Genomic DNA, 11,766 nt, shown 5'->3' with positions numbered 1-11,766 from the left:
ACCGGTTCTCGAAATATGTGACGTTCGTCCCCACTCCCAAATTATGCTCAGCAGAACTAACAGCCCAACTATTTTTCAAACACGTTGTCAAGTTATGGGGCATTCCGTCGAGCATCATCAGTGATAGGGATGGTAGATTCATTAGCACATTTTGGACCGAATTATTTGCCTTCTTGGGAACGACTTTAAACATCTCCTCGAGCTATCATCCTCAAACCAATGGACAGACGGAACGACGTGCCTCATCTGCCAACAAGACAAAGTCGAGAAAGCCAAAGTCTCGGGACTCTTAGAACCTCTACTTGCGCCAACAAGGCCTTGGGAAAGTGTGTCTCTGAACTTCATAACACACCTCCAAAAAGTCGGGGAATATGACACCATCTTGGTTATCGTAGACCGGTTCTCGAAATATGTGACGTTCGTCCCCACTCCCAAATTATGCTCAGCAGAACTAACAGCCCAACCGGTTCTCGAAATATGTGACGTTCGTCCCCACTCCCAAATTATGCTCAGCAGAACTAACAGCCCAACTATTTTTCAAACACGTTGTCAAGTTATGGGGCATTCCGTCGAGCATCATCAGTGATAGGGATGGTAGATTCATTAGCACATTTTGGACCGAATTATTTGCCTTCTTCGAGCATCATCAGTGATAGGGATGGTAGATTCATTAGCACATTTTGGACCGAATTATTTGCCTTCTTGGGAACGACTTTAAACATCTCCTCGAGCTATCATCCTCAAACCAATGGACAGACGGAACGGTTCAACTGCTTGCTCGAAGAATACTTATGTCACTTCGTCGACGCTCGCCAGAAGAACTGGATACAATTGCTAGATGTCGCTCAATTCTGTTTCAATTGTCAAACAAGCTTGTCTACGGGGAAGAGTCCCTTTGAAATTGTAAGTGGACGACAAATAGCCTTGCCTCATATTATAGATCATCCTTATGCAGGAAAAAACCCTCAATCTCAAAACTTCACAAGAGAATGGAAGCAGACGACAGATATAGCCCGGGCATATTTAGAGAAAGCTTCCAAGCATATGAAGAAGTTGGTGGACAAGAAGCGTCACCCCCTCCAATTCCGAGCAGGAGATCAAGTCCTCATCAAGTTGAGACCAGAACAGATCAGATTTTGCAGTCGAAAGAACCAGAGACTAGTTCAAAAATATGAAGGCCCGGTTGAAGTCCTTAAAAAGATCGGGGCTACCTCCTACAGAGTTGCGCTACCCACATGGATGAAAATCCACCCAGTAATTCATGTGAGCAACTTGAAGCCCTATCATCCTGACCCGGACGATGACTAGAAAAATGTAATCACGAGACCAAGCATCGATCTGAAACAAAGAGACAACAAAGAAATAGAGGAGATCCTAACTGATCGAATTAGGAAGATAGGAAAACCTGTACGGACGATTCGTGACTTCCTTGTCAAATGGAAGAATCTCCCTATAGAGGAAACCAGCTGGGAACGCGCCAAAGATCTGGACTCCGCCGCCACCCACATTGCCAGGTTTGAAAGTAGTCGGTTGACAGGGACGTCAACCAATTAGGTGGGGGAGGATGTCACGGTCATGCTCGTCCAAGACATGTTGCCCATGGCCGCATGCCCATGACAAACCCAACCCTTCCTGTCTTTTCATATTCTAGTGTTTTACTTTTGTATTTCTAGGAAGTATGACGTTTCAGAAATATCATGTCTAGGCTTATCAGACATTAAATGCCTCATAATGTACTATAAGGAGATACGACTAGTTGTCAACTTCTCCCTACCCAAGGTTATAAATTGTGAGCCGTTGTTATTTCTCTCTTCCTTGCTTATATATCGTCACTTTCAAAAATCTCTCTCTACCCTCGTTTTCTAAAACCTTCTCTTAAAACTGAGGCCAGAGGCTCGAGCAGACGTCGCTTGGTAGTAGGCGACACAAGAACGAATTGGCTTAGCTCACTTGTTGTTGGAAAGTGAGTGCCGCACAATCGCAAGACCGCTGCCATTAAAAGTGCGATTGTGACACCGAGCTCATCACAGTACTTATCGAGCTCGTTGAGGTGAATTCTCTTCCTCGGTCTGTGCACAACACTCACATCTTCTTCCCGCATTTGGTCTCCGCTCGTGCTTGAATGCGCTTAATCGCCTCTGCCGCCTCACTTTTCGATTGCAGCAGGATGCTATACGTAGGTAGGATGTTTAAGACAGAAAGGGGGTGCGCCTCTGTTTGCCGATGAGGCACCTGTCGCACAGCTTATTCACACCTTTGATTGCTGGTAAACTGACACCATCTCCTCCCTGTGTAATTTTTGTAGAGTAGGAAAGTTGAAGTGCCCGTAATCTTGCATGCCACCTCCAAGATACCTCTTCGGTCTTTGGCCAAGAGGCTGACAGGTTGCTCTATCTCCAACTCTAGGATGTAAAGACAGTTTGTTGTGCGCCGAACTTGCGTGAGCAGCCATCGTCGATAATCGCAAATTTTGAGTAGCCCGTGCTCGATGGAAATGAAGCAGTCAGCCTCATCGAGTTGACCCAGGCTCACAAGGAACAGCCGTCGTCGATCATCGCAGATTTGGAGTAGCCCACTCTCGATGGAAATGAAGCATCCTACCTCATCGAGTTGACCCAGGCTCACAAGGTTAGTCTTGAGCCTCGGGATGAAGTATGTCCCTCTCACCGATCTAAGCGACACTCGCTCCTCCTTCATTTGAATTGGCTCCCGAGCTGGTGTCATTGCTCTTGTCGATGCTATCGCAGAGCTTTAGGCGTGCAAGCCATTCCCTCCTCAGTAAGGAGTAGACGACCCTCCTTGTCGACAGCTGAAGCGGCATTCTTCTTCTGCTGCTCGACGTTACGCAGTCTTTCGATCACCTCCTACACCATTAGGTCGTTCGCGTCAAGCATTGTCTCCATTGAAATCGAGGCTCACAAGGTTAGTCTTGAACCTCGGGATGAAGTAGACGCCGATCAGGAGCAGCCGTTGTCGATCATCGCAAATTTTGAGTAGCCCGCTTTCGATGGAAATGAAGCAGCCGACCTCATCGAATTGACCCAGGCTCACAAGGTTAGTCTTGAGCCTCAGGATGAAGTAGATGTCGGTCAGGAGCAGCTATCGTCGATCATCACAGATTTTGAGTAGCCCGCTCTCGATGGAAATGAAGCAGCCGGCCTCATCAAGTTAACCCAGGCTCACAAGGTTAGTCTTGAGCCTCGGGATGAAGTACGTCCCTCTCACCGATCTGAGCGAACACTCGCTCCTTGTCGATAGCTGAAGTGACATTCTTCTTCTACTGCTCGACGTTATGCAGTCTTCTGGTCACCTCCTACACCATTAGGTCGTTCACATCAAGCATTGTCTCCATTGAAATCGCGACTTGCTCGAGGTGATCGAGCTGGCTCGTCCTCCTCGAATTGAGCCACATGGATACCTCTTCGGTCTTTGGCCGAGAGGCTGATAGGTTGCTCTATCTCCAACTCTAGGATGTAAAGACGGTTTGTCGTGCGCCGAACTTGCGTGAGCAGCCTTGGCACACAGACTCCCTTCTTCTATATTTTCAAAGAAAGAGAATTAGTATATGATCTATTCGAAGCAGCCATCGGTATGAGAATGATGCATAATTATTTTCGTATCGGGGGAGTCGCGGCTGATCTACCTCATGGATGGATAAATAAATGTTTGAATTTCTGCGATTATTTTTTGACAGCGGTTGCTGAATATCAAAAACTTATTACACAAAATCCTATTTTTTTAGAACTAGTTGAGGGAGTAGGCATTATTTCAGGAGAAGAGGTAATAAATTGGGCTATTTAACTTGACTATTGATAAAGTTGGCTCCTTCGCAATGATATACCACCGATGAATTAAACCAGGCTCTGATACCACTTGTTGAATTCTGACAATTGAGAGGACAACGTCGACGAGTAAAAACCGGCCGAAGGAAATCTTATTTGAAGGAAAAAAAATAATGGAAAACAAAAGAGAGAATATTTGCTTACGACCCGATGATTTTTATTTGATTCAGTTTAACGTATTTAAATAACAAACCTATCCTAAATTTATCAGTAGTGGGCACAAACTTGCGCCTAAAGTTGAAAAAATGGCCAGCAAAAATTATGCTCTTCCATTAAACGGGGAGCGTGAATTCAGATTTTTCAAAAGTAAAAAATAACTCACGAAATCTAAGGAAACCATAGCTTTTATCTAACAGACACTGAGAATAACAGACCTATGACCAGTAAAGCCGCTGGAGATGTGTTTGAGGTAATAGGTATACATTGATGCACCTTTAGTTTAGCATCTAATTTTTTGCTTTGACGGCTATGCCGAAGATGCTTACGAGACGCTACTCAGAAAACATTAGCTATAGGCGGCCAGAGTTGGGAAGGATTAGGCGGCAAGCACACAGTCGAGAAAGTAGATCTGGCCAGGGTTACCTTGCACTTACAAGACGGATCGAAGGAGGAAGCCAAGACGCAAAGTTCAGATTCTAGTGGAGATTCAGACCATCAGACACCGATTCTGAGGATGAAGGACACAATACAAGAGAGAGATGGAGTTTTCTAGATTTGATTGAAAGGTATGTCCCCTGGGCTCTTAAGATTCCTTATGAATCTTGGACTGGACTTTAGTGTCTACTGAAATGGTCATTGTCACCTGTTAAGGATTCGGCATTCGACGTATCAGGAGCTAAGAAAACTCCCTTCCACCTGGAGTTCTTTGTAGTCTCCCTGTAGGATAAGGCTTCTTTATTTGGTGCTGATGATAACAGCCCGAGCCCAATTAAGAACTCTAGACTATGACTATTTCTAGCCGAATGCAAAGAGTGGGCTTCTCAATACATTCTGTCTTTGTTTTGTTATTTTCTTTTCCTAGGGGGGTGTTCCCTTTCTACATTATGATGTACTAGGTTAGGTTGCCATCTAGATCTCGATCGGGGGTGACTTCAAAATTTTGGTAACATTCTTCCCTTCACTTGATTCACGATCCTTGCTGCTGAATTAATCCCCCATGTGTCGGGACCTAAACCGTGGTGGTTCTCTTCTACAGCTTCTTCAATTACATAGATAACAACTCCTCTCCCTTCGGTCTCATTGCTTCGCTCCTCTCCTTCTTTATTGAAAATAGCTCTTTCACTCTGTCTTTGTCTCTCTCGTTAACAATTCTAAATCATAAGAAAAAGAGAGACTCAATCGAAAACCTGAACTTCGGCTTCTTTTGTCTCCCTTCTTTCATGAGGTAAAAGTAGCTCGTTTTTTCCTCTCGCTTCTTTCACTCAGTAAATAAGATAGTAGTCTTTCTCCTTCAAAATCAAGTGTTTCAAGTTAAGACTCAACCGAAAACAAAAACAAGTTTACAGGAAACAAAACAATAAGAAATCCTTCAAACACTGTAAACTCTTTTTCTTACTTCTAAGGGTTACGAAAAAAGGGAAAGGTGCGAAGCAGCTCAACTGTAAAGGAGATGAATTATCATCATTTTGTTAGGTAGCCGAAGAAGAGTGAGTTTTCGCTTTCATTTCTCTTTTATTCTTTCACTCGGGTTTCACTATCTCTTTTCTTGAGACTGCGGATATATATACTACACAGTGTTCCGTTCTTTAAGTCATGTTTCAGTCATGAAAGGAGAAATTGATTCCCTCCTGAACCTCTCCATTCAAACACTATAAACTCTTCCTCACTCCTTCACTTTACAGGAGAAGAGGAGAGAATATGTGAGAAGGTAAAGGAGAGTCCATTCATTAGCAACTTTACCTATTTACCTTATTTATTAATCAAAACCTCGTAAACTACGCTTCAATTACAATGATGTTGATGTGCTTTTAGCTCCGGAACCTTTGACTCTATTCCCTGACCGGAACCTTTGACTCTATTTCCTAACCAGAACCTTTGACTCTACTTTATTCCCTTCCTCTTTTTCTTAGTGATAATCTAAGGGTGACTCGAAAAGGAAGCTATCAATTTATGCCTTGGGGTTACGAGAAGAGGGAAAGGTGCGAAGCAACTCGACTGTAAAGGAGAGCATCATTTAGTTAGGGATGAGACTTCATTTTTCTTTCATTTTTTTCTTCTTCTTTTTTTTTTTTAAATATTTCTTGTCTGCTTGCTTTGCTCCTTCCTTCCCCTAGTCTGAGATTACCTAGTCGAGTCAATGAAATCCTCGTCAGCTTGGTAAATAGGTTAAACGTTCTTCTCTCATATTCTTTCACTCACTGTAAACAAGGTGGCTTCGCTCCTCGCTCCTCGAAAGATTGAAAGAGGATAGTAGGATTTAAGGAAGGAAAGACTCCTTATTAATTCGAGGAAAGAGGGGTTTGGTTCTTTCTCCTTCACCTTTGAATCGATAGGTAAAGCTGCAGGGATTACCTCATTAACCTCGGTCTCGAATCTTTTCTTTCCAAAACCTATTCTATTGGTCATGCTTTTTCGAGAACGATTTTTCTTTCATTTGTTTCGTCTTTCTCTTTTGATTCCTTTCAGATTCTCGTCATAAAAGAAGAATTTGTCTCGTAATAAAATCATCATTCTCGTAAGAAGTAAGGTCAGGTTAATAAATAAAGTGGTTCAAAGGTTCGGTAGCTGTTTTTTTGTTTGCTTCCTTTCTAACTTTCAAACATTCTTGAACTAGGGTTTCACTATTCTTTCACGAGGTAAAACTTCTCGAATCAAAGATTTCCCTTCAAAGACTGTACACTCGGTAAACTCTTGAACCTTTACAGAATCAGAAGAAGATAATTAAATCAAAATGAACAAATACAGTTGAGTCAATTAAATCCTCTATCTATTATTCCATTGGTCGAGTAGCTTCGCTCTGGAACCTTTATTTAACCTGACCTTCACCAAAGACTCTATTCCCTCTTTATTCTTTCACTCGGTAAATAGGTTTCGCTACTTTTCTTTTTCTTCTCTTTCTCCTTATTCTGTTTCGAAAGGTTTAAGGAAAGATTAATTCGACTTTACTCGTTCACCTCTCTTTTCTTTTTCGCGGTAAATAGGCTTAAAACAAATAGAATTTACAGGAGAGTAAAATAGATAGCTTGAGCTGGGTTCATAAGAATCAATCCTTCCCCTTGTACTCTATTACTTTATTGAACTGAAAAAGCAGATAAGAGTCAAAAAAGAAGAATTTGGAGAGCGCAGGAGATTTATCCAACTTAACTTCTCCTGAACTTGAACCTTTATAGTCTCTTTTCTTTCCTGTCGCTATAGGTCTCGAATCTTTTCTTTCTCTTTTTCTTCTCTTTCTCCTTATTCTTGTTCGTTTTTCTTTCCTGGACCTTTGACTCTATTACCTTCCTCTTTTTCTTTCATTTTCTTCTAATTAAACTTCTATCTTTAATACCTTTTTTTCACTTGTAGAGATTGGGTTGGTGTGGAGTGAGCTGCTTCCCCTGAACCTCTATTCCCTGACCAGACCCTTATACTCTATTACCTTCCCTTATTTTACTCGGGTTTCACTATCTCATTTCTTTTTTAGGCTTTAGTCCATTCTTTTTCTTTTCTTTTTCGGAAGGAAAGATATATGCTATACACATTCAAATCTAATGAACTTCTTTCACTGTAAACAAGGTCTCTTTTCTTTCCTGTCCCTGGAGTTTACGGTTGAGCATTTGAAATACTTCTTTCACAAGGTAAAGCATATTCAATCGTGCTCCTGATTTAACCTATTCCTTTGGTCTCTTTTCTTTCTTTTCTTTCTCTTGACTTGATCTTAATTGAGTTTTTCTTTCATTTTCGTCTACTTTTATGATTCTATTTTGCATTCTGTTTTTGCATCGAGGAGATTCCTCACGTAACAAGGTAATAACCGATTTGCTCTTTGATTGGACCATTGTTCCTCCTTTTCTATATGGCCTATATGTAGGTAGGAAGTACACACCGAATCTTGCATTAAACCAATGTTTATCGAAGTTAACGTGTACACGAATGCTCGCTTCCTTACTTCAGTCCGAGGATCCTCGATATGTTGATCCCCCTATCAGCTCATGATATTCTTTCAGTATGTTCTTGGTCAGAGTGATATATATCCTCCGGGCAATGAAGTTAGGGCTATCGAGTTGGGGTTTTTTACGCATTGCAGCTTTGTTTAGATCTTGGACGGCGGTTGGGTCCACTTCGAGAATGACTTGGGGTACCAGTGCCCAAAAAGAAAAAGCACCTACTACAAGGGACATGGTGAGCATAAGATCGAGGGAGCTCTTATGAGGCCAGTGAATAAGGTCCAAAACCCAATATGAAAATATATCTACTAAACCTCGATCAGGTATTTCTCGAAAGATCCTTCTAGCTTGCGCTGCACTAGGTAAATCCGCCAGAATACTTACCGATTTGAAGGGGCCGCTTTGTGACCCGAGGTTAAGAAATCCATAGGCCAAGGTTGTATATGTTTCCACTCTCTCTTCAAGGAAGATTTTTTAGCCCAACTCGTTCATGATTGAATAAGATAGTTGTCGTCCTTTTGAATTTCCCTCGTTTTAGTGGACCTGCTTTAAATACATTTAAGGTTGTTATACGTTCTTTGCTTACACCATAATAAGAGGAAACCCACTCTCTTCTTTCTTCTTTTTTAGAACCAAGTCGTTGAAGACATAATAACAATTATGTTATGAAACTAGTTTGTTAAGAATTTTGTTGATCTCGTTAGATACAAATTGTCGAGCCCAACCAAAAAAGATGGGGCTCGATATAGCCACAGTCCGGTTCCCAGGGTTAGAGTATTCCCTATTACCAGCCTACTCAATTCAGAACTCAACTAGTACATTCTCTTTTGCTTATCGGCCGGCCGGATTTCATTGTTGCAACCTTCGCATTTCCAGGGTTCCAACCTCAACGGTTGGCAACTAAACACAAGTCTACAATCAAAACTGAGCACGGGTTTTTGGAGCCCCAAAAATAGAAAAAAAAAATTCTGTGTAGAATCCAAGTGCGGAGCGGATAACTGCTCCTGTTGAGATCCCGAGTCTCCAAGTGGGCCCTCTTGGCCACCTGCGACCTTGGCTTTTTAGAGAATCCCGCTCCTGTGTCGTGGGACTTGTAGCTCGGTAGTCCACCGGGTGGGTTTTTTATCCTTTCAGTTTCGAGTGTCTTCTTGGATAGTTATAGCGGCCCATAGGCGTAAGATGTACCTTGTGTGTGGGGGGCGGCGGTTCCCACGACATAGTCCTTTTAGGCAATGGCCGTTTAGTCCATGGTCCATTAGATGGTCGGTGCAAGGCCAGAAATTTGAACACATATGAAGCAAATATGAAATGGAACAAATATTTGAAGAGAGTTATCTCCAGTCACCAACATTGGCATAAAAAAAGTAAAAATGGATAAATAACACATAAATCGAGGGCTATGCGAATCCTCAGACATATATGAAATGGAATAAAGATGGACCAAGCTACTTATGAATGTAACCACAATTAACATCACTACGGTTAGGCTATCAAACACGGAGTCAGAAGTGAATAACAAGTCAGACTAATTTGCGAATCGAGCGAGCTCCCCTTGCATGCAATGATGTAGTGATGAACCTCTCATTCTAATTCAGTGCTCTCCCAACCGTGCGGGAAAGTTTCCCATCACACGGCTCACCAACTTGATCTTCCGTGGGAACCGTATGTCCGAATAGGCCTGAAAAAAGAGGTACGAACACGCTTTCCTTTGCCACTCAAATGTATGTATGGCACTTGTTATGCTTAAGCCCCTTCTTCCCTTCCCTTCTTCTTCCCTTCCCTAATGAAAGAGTCCATCGCCTACCTTAGTAGTCAGTCAATCTCAGCGTGCAAGCTGCCTTTTAGTAGGTGATTCAACGAAGAAAAGGCTGGATCAAGAAAAGGAGGTACTACGAGCCCTCTGCCTCACGCATCTAACTTGCTCGCGTGGTTCACCAGTTCCACCGACTAGAAAGAGTGAAAGGGGGTACTACGAGCCCTTTGCCTCACGCATCTAACTTGCTCGCGTGGTCCACCGATTCCACCGACTAGAAAGAGTGAAAAAGTCGACGTGCAGGCCTACCTTTTAGTAGGTGATTTAGCGAAGAAAAGGCTGCATCAAGAAAAGGGGGTGGTACTGCAGGCCTACCTCTTAGTAGGTGATTCAGCGAAGAAAAGGCTGCATCAAGAAAAGGGGGTACTGTAGGCCTGCCTTTAGTAGGTGATTTAGCGAAGAAAATGTTGCATTTTTAGTAGGTGATTCAGCGAAGAAAAGGCTGCATTTTTAGTAGGTGATTCAGTAAAGAAAAGGCTGCATTTTTAGTAGGTGATTCAGCGAAGAAAAGGCTGCATCAAGAAAGGGGGTACTGCAGGCCTGCCTTTAGTAGGTGATTTAGTGAAGAAAATGCTACATCAAGAAAAGGGGGTACTTGCCTTTTAGTAGGTGAAAATGCTACATCAAGAAAAGGGGGTACTTGCCTTTTAGTAGGTGAGTTTTAGTAGGTGATTCAGCCAAGAAAAGGCTGCATAAGAAAAGGGCATCAAGAAAAGGGGTACTTGCCTTTTAGTAGGTGATTCAGCCCGAAAATGCTGCATCAAGAAAAGGGGTACTTGCCTTTTAGTAGGTGATTCAGCCGAAAAGGCTGCATCAAGAAAAGGGGTACTTGCCTTTTAGTAGGTGATTCAGCCGAAAAGGCTGCATCAAGAAAAGGGGGTACTTGCCTTTTAGTAGGTGATATCAAGAAAAGGGGGTACTTGCCTTTTAGTAGGTGATTCAACCGAAAAGGCTGCATCAAGAAAATGGGGTACTTGCCTTTAGTAGGTGATTCAGTAAAGAAAAGGTTGCATCAAGAAAAGGGGGTACTACGAGCCCTCTGCCTCACGCATCTAACCTGCTCGCGTGGTTCACCGGTTCCACCGACTAGGAAGAGTGAAAAAGTCAGCGTGCAGGCATGCCTTTTAGTATGTGATTCAACGAAGAAAAGGCTGTATCAAGAAAAGGGGGTAGCGAAAAGGGGGTAGCCCTCTGCCTGCTCCCGTGGTTCACCGACTAGAAAGAGTGAAAAAGTCGATAAAGAGGTGCGCTTGAAGTGGGGGATGTGTTGTCCCTGTTGCCCTTCCCCATAAGGCCCCGAGGCATAAGCGTCCCCTTGTAACCCATATGTATCGAATCACCAACTACCAAGTAAACAATCTGAGTAAGGGAGAGTCCGGCATAGCCCTATTATAGTCCCTGTTCAGAGTGAACAATTGTTGACTATCTCACATTGCTTAACATTCAATCAACCTGAAATTTTGGGTTGGACCAAAAGAAAGATTTTTTCAACCCAACTTGGATTCACTCGTAGCTAGTAGAAATGTGACTCGTGTTACATGAATTTCTTATTGAAGAGGAGCGTATTTCAAAACCTTAGAGGCTTATTAAGGAAGAAAATATTAAGGTTAATGGTTTATTTATTTAAAGAAATTAATATATGAAGGTAAGAAATACATGAAGATCTTATAACTTGAAATAAAACTTTATGAAAGTGTACTTGCTTCACAATAATGCAAGGACCTTCTTCAAAAAGGAATTATTTTTACTTTAAAAAAAAAATAAATATTCAAAAGTATTTTTTATAGCTTGTTTATACTTTATTTATTTCATTACTTTCAGCATTTTTTGTTTCCGCGATAACCTTAGGTCTTATTGAAGGAAAAGAAAAGCAAAGAGAACAGACCGTAAAATGTGTCAAGGGTTGTCTATAGAATTAATTGTTAAAATACTATGTCTAAAAAATATTTATAAATTAATAAAGATCAACAAAGGAAAATTCTGAAAATCTAACTCTTTATTTATAGACAAAAAAAAAAAAAAAAAA

The sequence above is a fragment of the Cucurbita moschata genome, unplaced genomic scaffold (assembly GCF_002738365.1).
Source record: "Cucurbita moschata cultivar Rifu unplaced genomic scaffold, Cmos_1.0 Cmo_Scf00023, whole genome shotgun sequence".
Taxonomy (NCBI): Eukaryota; Viridiplantae; Streptophyta; class Magnoliopsida; order Cucurbitales; family Cucurbitaceae; genus Cucurbita; species Cucurbita moschata.
The sequence above is the reverse complement of the archived record's forward strand: the minus strand, read 5'-3'. Positions refer to the sequence as shown.